This window comes from Dama dama, chromosome 2 (genome assembly GCF_033118175.1).
Source record: "Dama dama isolate Ldn47 chromosome 2, ASM3311817v1, whole genome shotgun sequence".
Lineage (NCBI taxonomy): Eukaryota > Metazoa > Chordata > Mammalia > Artiodactyla > Cervidae > Dama > Dama dama.
In genome coordinates, this window is record NC_083682.1 from 32,110,658 (window position 1) to 32,120,317 (window position 9,660).

The 9,660-nt window shown below is 42.5% G+C and overlaps 1 protein-coding gene across 5 annotated transcripts in view; it reads right to left on the reverse strand.

Moving 5' to 3' along the window:
• PAK1 (p21 (RAC1) activated kinase 1) overlaps positions 1-9,322 on the reverse strand; it is a 165,261-nt gene extending 155,939 nt beyond the window's left edge. For 2 of the 5 annotated variants that reach the window (XM_061168056.1, XM_061168030.1), the window contains exons 1-2: positions 8,794-9,273; positions 4,913-4,973 (exon numbers count right to left, since the gene is read on the reverse strand). The gene's annotated coding sequence lies outside the window, so the exon portion shown is untranslated. Of the gene's footprint in view, positions 1-4,912; positions 4,974-8,793; positions 9,274-9,302 lie in introns of those variants that run through there. The other 3 variants (XM_061168063.1, XM_061168045.1, XM_061168038.1) reach the window with 2 other exon arrangements.
• Between the last annotated feature and the right edge of the window lie 338 nt (positions 9,323-9,660).

Consider the following 9,660-nt stretch of genomic DNA (forward strand, 5'->3'; position numbering starts at 1 on the left):
ACTATTACTGATAGACTATGGGGATCAGGGACTATTTTACTAAGTAGTAAAAGAGAGGGTGGGGAAGAGGAAGAGAGAAGGTAAAAACAAACAACAAACAAAATTAAAATAAAAAACAACAGTCATAAAATAATTGAACTAAGAAGCTGACATCAAATTTAATACATCTATATCACAGCTAAGGAAAACTGAGGCTCAGGGTGGTTAAGTGACTTGTCATAGTTACACAGTAATAATTATAAACATGTCTTTAAATCCCAACTTGATCTCTCTACTTCTAAAATTCCTCATCTGTAAAATGAGTATAGAACTGTATCACTCTTACAGGATTATTCTGAGGAGTAAATAAAAAATCAAATGTAAAGCATTCAGCACTATCCCCAGTAAAAGGTCAGTTATAACAACGCTGAGGGTGATGATTTGTTCCTGATGTCATTTATCCTCAATATACAATGAGATTAGGGGTAGAAGGTGCCTGAGAAACAGGGACTTCACCATCCCAAACTCACTTTTTAAAAAGATCAGAAGGGAGTAGATGAAATGCTACCTATTATTGGTTATCTTTGTACAATAAAACTCTGACGTTTGTTGTTGTCTTTGTTTTACCTTTTATTCTTTTGTATTCTCCATATTTTCTGCAAGAATCATGTATTACTTTCATAATAAAAGAAACACAAGTATTTTAAAAACAAAGGGATCTGAGTAAAGACAATCAAACTGGAGGAGTAACTATCTGATACTATTTTAGCTTGCTGGACCCTGGTTACCAACTCCTGGGGGAAAAAACATATGTATCTTTTTAAATGATAAAGGAAAATCCCAGAAAATGCCCACAGAATCTTAAGAGCTAAAAGTACTTTAATAGGTCACTTAGTCCAAACTCCCAACTAATAGCCAACATGAGTCAAGCACTTTACAGCTTATGAATTGCTATGCATTTATCTACAGAGCTCACTTGATCTCCCTTAAAAGTATAAGACAGCTAGTCTTATTGGAAAAAGTGTATTGGAAAAAACATGCACTCGAGTCAGAAGGACCAGTCCTCAAACCACAGTTGTGCTGTACAGCCTCAGGTATTTCAATTAACCTCTGTTTTCACTTCTATAAAATGGACACGAAATAATACCTGTCTAAGCTAAGCCAGGCAGCTGTTTAAAGAATAAAGTGAGATAACATTAGTGAAAGTACTTTGTACACTATCCAAAAGGCCGTTCATCATCTGGGCCTTGCCTTCCTGTCCTTTCTTACCACTCCCCACTTTGCACCCCATCCTCTAAGTGTACTACATTACTCAGGGTTCCCCAAATTATGCTCTCAAGCCTCCTAATCCTCATACTGCTCTCTTTCAGGAAGGTTCTCCTTTCCCTTCTCTTTCTACCCCTCCCCCGCTGCCTTGGTTAACCCCTGCTTATCTCTCAAAATCCAATTTAGGTTCCACTTCCATTGAGAAGGCTTGCCAAGCCATCCCTATTTCAGGTGAAGTAGATGCCTTTCCTCTGTCTTCACATACCACCAGTATACATACCCATGTGTCATTTTTTTCTCAATATAGTACAATTGTCTACAGACATGTTTGGTTCTCAACTATAAATTTAAAGGTAGGCACAGATTACAATCTGTTTCTTCAGAGCCCATGACAATGCCTGATGCATAATATGTGTTTAGCAAATACATGGATTTTAGATGACAGTTGGAGAAGGAAATAGCAACCCACTCCAGTATTCTTGCCTGGAGAATCCCAGGGACAGAGGAGCCTGGTGGGCTGCCATCTATGGGGTCTCACAGAGTTGGACAAAACTGAAGCGACTTAGCAGCAGCAGCAGATGACAATTAAAACAGTTTTCATATAGTAAGTACAAAAGACATTTACACAAAATATAAGGCAGTACTTTTCAAATTTGGCTGCATATCAGAATCATCTGTAAATTTTCAAGAATAAGGATTCTAGGAGACTTTGCTTAAATAGACCTGAGATACAGTCCAGGCAACTGTATTTTTTTTTCACATCTTCACAAGTAGTTCAAGCACATAGCCAAAACTAAAAACCATTGTTATACATAATAGACATAAATAGTAGTCACAAAATTACAACACTTGTACCTAACATCTATATAACTTAACATCTTACAATTCATTTTCACATATTCATTTAATCTTCACAACAACCCTGTAAGTTAGGTATTATTTTTATTTTCCAAATGAAGAAATAGAGACCTAAATAAGTGTCCGAGTAAGTCTTTGCCTAACTTCAAATATAGTGCTTTTCTTTCTACATCTATCTCCTTCCCGAGAAAAATTATAAATAATATTAATATACAAAGTACTGTGAGACAAGAGTTAAGATGAGGAAGCCATCAATCCCTTTGTGCAAATCAGAGAGAGAATGAGAAAAGCTAAACCATGAAGATACAGGCAGGCAGACAAAGGTAGAGGCTACACATATACTGTCATTTATCATCCCCAAAGATTCAAAAGGCAGATTCTATAAAGGAGAAGAATGCTCTTGCCAGCCTCAGTACTTACACAAAGTTAAAGGGAAAGGGACATTGCAGAGGACTGGAAGTGGAAAAGTGGAAGAAGCAAGCCCCATAAATAAGACTGAATTTCCCAGTGCTTCATGCAAACTACCACACACCATCTCCATGAATATGAGCCAAAACATAATGGAGTTTTTTAAATTAAGACTGAGATCAATTTTAGAGAATTAATCAATACCAAATAAAATCATATTTATGAGGGATCAATGAGCCTCTGGTTCTTTTTTGACTTATTACTACACTACTGCTAGAGAGGGGATAATCTAGAGGATCCTGACACACAGATTTCTCCCATCTCAAAGACTAGATGAGAGAGTGGAGGAAGTTATTTATAAGAGATAAAGCTTAACACTAAAGCAGAAAAATGTATTGCACCATGTTAATAAATTTACATTGGCAAAGGAAAAACAAATATTCAGGCACAAGTGACTCAGAATACAGATAAAGTCTGATCTCTCAACTTCAATGAAAAAGTGTTATCCTATAAGTCTGCAATATCATGACCATATGGCAGAGTTTTATCAGCAATTATTTTTTTTGTGGTTCAAACCATGGACTTCAGTCAGGATTTTCTTAGTGAGACAAGGGTAAGAGTTTAGAGAGCAATCTAAAAGGACATTTCTAGTGCCCCAAAGTTTAGCCTCACAGAGTTTAAAAGGCCATTGCCTTTTATGATATAGCGGCAAAAATAAAGTAACACATTTAGATTTTTAAAACGTAGTTTTAAATCAATATTTAGTTATTTCCTAATGATATGCCTTTGAGTAAGACAATATCTCTATGATACTAACTCATAAAACAGAAATATCTGTCTCATAGATGGCTGTTGTGAAGCTGAATAAAAGCACCAGGGAAGGATGTTATTCTTTTCCCTAATCATGATAAACATAAATGCATGTAAATCTTTCTTCACCAGTCGTTCTATGCACAAAGAAAGCAGGCTAAATGAAGAAAAAAATTTTAACTTTCACAGCAATAAACTTACAAAACATTCCTAAAATCTGCCACACAGAAAAATTAAAGCAGCTGGAATAACGAACACAACACACAATTGCTTGTATCAGGTGGATGTGGACTGGAACTGAGGTCTGTCACTTTCAGCAAAACCTTGAACAAGATCCCTTCACCAGTCTAAGCCAAGCCTCCTTACCGATGAAATGGAGATACTAGCAATCATCTTACAGGTTCATTTTGAAGACTGGAAAAAATGTCTCACATGATATCTGGCACAGTGTGGTCTGCAACCTTTTTTGGCATGAAGGACTGGTTTCATGGAAGACAATTTTTCCACAGAAGTAGGGTGTTCAGGATGATTCAAGTACATTACATTTATTGTGGACTCTTTCTATTATTATTACCTCAGCTCCACTTCAGATCATCAGACATTAGATCCCAGATGTGGACCCCTGGGTTGGAGACCCCTGCTAGTTGTTCAATAATGTAAACTGCTATTAATAAGTTTACCACAATCTAACAACTAGCTAACAAATCATACTTTTCAAAAGTGTTTTTATATTCACTATTTTTTTAGTTGCTTCATAAACCTGTAAGCCAGTCATAGCAGCTGTTACTATCCTGATTTTACAGTTAGAACCAAATTCACAGAGATAAAATAATTTAAAGTCATGCAGTAATATCAAGACTAAATTAAGGTCTCCTGACTTTCTCTGGGTTTCACTAACACCCACCCAAAATAATAACATTAGTCCTTAGGAATTAAAATGAAACTGTGTATTCTTTTTGATAAACTTAAACTTTTCTCTTTATTATTAAAAAAAAGAAGGTTTTTTCCCTCAGATCTCAAATTAGCAAATGCTGATTCTACCTTGATTTTTGTTTTAGTTTTCCCCAATAAAGCTGCCAACCTCTTAACTAAAAGATGTTTAAGGTCTGCTTATCAAAATGATGCTTGTTTGATCAACTTAAATTTAGAAAGGCAGCTTTCTCCCATCTTTATGAGTATACATCACTTTATCCCTCCATTTAACTCCTTCATTTCCATACTTATTATATAATGTTGTAATATCTTTAATTGCTTAAGGACTTGAACCACATTCTATGTATATCTGTCCCAGCATGGGACCCAGCACATGGTAGAGAAAGACTCAACAAGTGTTTATAAATAAAGAATAATAAACGAAGCCAATCTCCCAGAGGGAAGTTAGAAAAAGAGAAAATTGGATATGGTATCTTAGGGCTAATAAGAAAGTGAAAGAAACAAAACACTTTAAGAGCTTCACAAGGAAGAGAAACCTTTGTGTGGAGTCAAACAGGTCCTTGTATGGCTTTAAGTTATCACTAGAGAAAGACAAAAACCACAGGAGATCCGGAAGAGACAGTTTCAAGTTAAAAGGTTCAAAAGTTAAGGTGCTTACTTAAACTTGTAAAACTAAGTCCAACCCCGGCCTAGGATATTTCAGCTGCAGTTTTCAGATCCTGAGAAAAAAGAACAAAAGAAGAAAAAATCATGCAGATTCTGGTGGAGAAAAACAGAAGTAAAAGGGGGGAGGAAAAGCTCAATCTATTGATAAAATAAATCCCCCAAAATGTTGGAATCCATTTGAATTTGCATACTGGAGTGAGGTTCCTCTTCCTACTGAAAACCATTCTTGAATAAACCCCAATGCAGCAGCTGGCAGTAAACAGAGTTAAATCATTTTTATATTATTCATTCAACAAATATTTGAATGCCTGCTATTATGCAGTCACTATTTTAGCCCCTGGGATTACAGAAGTAAATAAAACAAAATTCTCTGCTTTCAGGAAGCTTTCAATTAAGTGAGAAAAACAGATGCTATGAAATGGAATGAAACAGAATAGGATGGAATGGAATGAAACTGAACAGAATGGAACAGATGGGATGGAATGGAACAGAATGGAAGGAAATGGAACGGAAGGTCAGGCACTTTGTGCTATGGAAGAAAAAGGAGGCAGGGAGAAAGGAAGCAGGGAGGGAGGTGGCAAGGTAATGGTCTTATTAAAGGCAGATCTTTTAACCCAGTGGTCCTCAAACTTTGGCAAGTATCAGAATCACGTGGACGACTGTTAAATATCTGGGGTCCCCAACCCTAGAGTTTTTCATCTGTACGTCTGGAATGGGACAAATAATTTTCAAGTCCAACAAATTCTCAGATTCTATTGATGATCCTGGTGTAGGGACTACACTTGGAGCTAAAATTATTCTAACCCAAAGAATTAGGTAACCTCAAACTCAAGGGCCTTGATTTGCTTTCTTCACTCATATATTCATTTCAAACACTTATTCAGTGCCAGAAACTTGCAAGGCACTAAGACTAAAGAGATCCTGCCCTTAAAAAATTCACAGGTTAATATTTGCAACAGTGTGATAAAGTCAAAAAAATTTGCAACAAAGCACTATAAAGATTTATGAGTGGAACTGTACATAAGCCCGAGAATGGAAAAGCAACTCATTATATGGAGACAGTAGGAGGAAAAACTAAGGGACTGCTTCCCAGAAAGGGCTTCCCTGGTGGCTCAGATGATAAAGAATCTGCTGCAATTCACGGAGACCTGGGTTGGATCCCTGGGTCGGATCCCTGGGTCAGGAAGATCCCTTGGAGAAGGAAATGGCAATCCACTTCAGAATCATAGCCTGAAGAATTCCATGGACAGAGCAGCCTCATGTGCTACAGTCCATGGGGTCACAAAGAGTCAGACACAACTGAGTGACTAACACTTTCATTTTTCTCCCAGAAGTACAAGTGCTTCTCCATAAGCAGGTGCAGGATGGCATTTTTGGCAGAAAGAATAGCACATGCAAAAGCAGAGATGAAAAGAGGGTGGCAAGGAAGTTGTAAAAAGTGAGGCTGCAAAGGCAGACAGTACTCTAATTTCTGAGAGCTTCTTATTCATGTCAAAAAGTTTAAAATTTTATCTTTAGGCAATGACTAGTCAGGAGTCGGGATAGATGACTGGGCTTTGTTTTACAAAGATCTCTCTGGATATATAGTGCCTTCCTTTTAGAAATACTTGGATTACCTGATGTGAAGAGCCAACTCACTGGAAAAGACCTTGATGCTGAGAAAAACCAAAGGCAAAAAGAGAAGGGGACTGCAGAGGATGAAATGGTTAGATAGCATCACTGACTCAATAGACATGAATGAGAGCAAACTCCGGGATACAGGAGAGAACAGAGGAGCCTAGTCTAGCGTGCTGCAGTCCATGGGAGTTGCAAAGAGTCAAACACATTAGCGCCTGAACAACCACCACCTTTTAGAAAGCAGTCCTTCCTTCAAATTTAACACAGGGCCTCATACCATGTGCTTAGTAAATGTATACTGAATTGAGTATACATTCAAAAAAGCTCTTTGTCAAGTGCTACCTCACAGAAGAGAGGCAGGTCACTACCTTCCTTGCAGGACTCACTGTGACCAGGACGAGACGAGACTTGTAAAACAGGTCCAGCAGCCTCAATAACTGCACACTACTCTCGGTATAGCTGGAGTAGAGACTAGGGAAGGCCTTCATTGTTTACAGGCCTACCTCACCCACTAGACTTTGAGCGCTCTGACAGACAGGGAATGTCTTAATAGATTCTGAATCCCCATAGCCCTAGCAGGAGACCTGAAACACAGTAGCTCTCCAGACTCCAGTAATGTTGGGTAAATGAATGACTGAACAAGCAAATTTACCAGACAGACCCATGAGCTAACTGGATAAGCTTCATGGAATGTTTCATGATCTACCATTCAAAAATCCTTTTTTTTTTTTGCCACTTTATTTTAATTGAAGGATAATTGCTTTACAGAATTTTGTGGTTTTCTCTCATACATCAACAAGAATCAGCCATAGGTATACCCATGTCCCCTCCATCCTGAACATCCCTTCATCTCCCCTCCCCAACCCAACCTTCTTGATTGTCACAGAGCCCCTGTTTCAGTTCCTGTTCCAATTTCCCCTGTTCAGTTACAATACACACGGTATTGTAAATTTCCATGTTACTCTCTCCATACATCTCACCCTCTCTTTTTTGAGAAGTCGAGTTTCTAGCTAAGGTGAGGTGGATTTCATATGCACCTGATTCAGGATTTTCCAAATAGGAATAACAACAAAAAAAATGTTAACAAGTACTGTAGTATAAATCCTACCAGGCCTCTGAGGGATTCAACGAGAAAGTTTTGCCTGAAAGGAGTATGGGGGTCGGTGCCAGCAAAAACTTCATGGGAGGTTTGGTTTGGCCGCGGGTGGGGGGGGGGGGGGGGGGCGGTGCTTCGGTAAAGTCTTGAAAACTAAGTAGCACAAAAGCAAACAAGCAAACTCCTGGACCTTTAAAACTGGAAGTGACCTGCTCAAGGTGACAAAGGAAGTAGAAGTCATAAGGTAAGACTAGTGAGATATTTGTGTACTGTCACCTCCTCTTTTCCCCTGACAAGGTTTAGACAGGGCACAAAGACACAGTAGGCAAGATGAAAGATTTTTCTAGGAACAACTCTTAAAGGTTAGACTAGTGACTTCAAATTTTTATTGGTAACCACACTACTAACCCTTCTCATCACCTTTCACAGTACTGGGGTGAAAAGCGTAAGACAGTTATCCAAAGGGCTGAATAAACAAAAAGCACTTTGCTCTCAACACCCAAAACTTCTCAAGTATTCTTCCAAAACACTCCCAGCAATGTTTGCTGTGAAAATATTCAAGACAGTAAAGGCTATAATAATCACGTCTTTTAAACTGGAGTAAGAAACATAAAGTAACTCCAAATCTCGTCTCCTCGTGTTTTAACGCCACAGGTTAAGAGTATTCCCGGGGTGGGGGAGGGGCGGCATAAGTCAAGCACTGTCCACTCGTATTTTTCAAGGAGTTCAACTCTATAGATGATCCCCACGGCCAGGACAAAGGTGACTTTTCTCGTGCACAATGAACCTGTCGCCGCCTTGCTAGGTCCCCCTACGCTGTCCAGAGTTAGGATCCGAGGACCGCAAAGTTCAGGAGGCAGTCGCTCCCGGAGCCGGACCTGCGAGGTCTCCCCTCCGCTGACTTCCCCTGGGTCTCTGGGTCCCCAGGCGTCAGAGACCGCGGCCGCGCGTTAACTACACAGGGAGCCTTTGTTGGTACGAGAGAAACGGCCAGCCTCGCAAGAGACGCCCCCGCCTTCCCTCACCTGGCGCCCGCATCCGCCCGGCCGCGGCGGGGAATGAATGGGTCCCGGAACCCCCACCCCGCGCCTCCCCCACCCCGGCGCCGCAGCCCCGCAGCCCGCGACGCCAGGGGTACCGGGCGGGAGGCCGGCTCTCACCGTCCGCGCTTGTTCGGCTCGACTCGGCTCCTCCTCCTTCTCCACCCCGGTGGCCGCGGCCGAGCCGCGGAGTGAGCGCTCGAGTGTGCGCAAGGGGCCGCTTCACTTTCTCCCGCCCGCCGCCGCCGCCGCCGCCGCCGCCGCTCGGCTTCTCCCCACCCGCTCGTGCTGGGGAGTCCCCTCAGGACAGGGCGAGGATAGGGGGGCCGGTCAGCGACCGTGGCTGGAGTCGGGGAGGCGGAGGGACCTAGGCGACACGGCTGAGGGGGGCGCTTGCTCAGAGGGGTGAGGAGCTCGGGTGGCCTTGGGGGAGGAGGTGGAGAGACAGAGAGTTCTTTGAGGGGCTCTCGAGAGCGAGGGCTGCGTGAAAGAGGGGGTAAAAGTGTGAGGGGAAAAAGCGTCTGGGGCAGGACGGCAGAGTCGTCCTGAGGAAGGCGCCACAGACGAGCAGAGGGGGAAGAGGGTGTGGGGGCGAAACCGTGAGGGGCCGTCTACGGTGCTGCCCACACCTTGGACTCCAGCTGCAGCGGCCGCTGAGCCGCCTCACCCACCTCAGCCGAGCTATTGTACGCTGCTGGCCGGGCGGACCGCCTCGCCCACCGGCCCCCGCCCCTCCCCCGTGAGGCACAGGCGCCGGCGGAGCCCCGGCCCGCCCCACCTCCCGCAGGTGGGAGGGGGCGGGGAGGGCCGAACGGACGCACGTGAGCCAGGCCAACCCAGGCGTGGGGGCGGGGGAGGGCCAGCTCCTGGAATGACGTCATCGACGCATGACGCCAGAGACTGGGGAACGCGCCCGGCTGCCGCGTGACGTCATTGCGCTCGCGTCTCTCCTCAGACTGCGCAAGGTTTACTGCCTCGGGCTCTTAA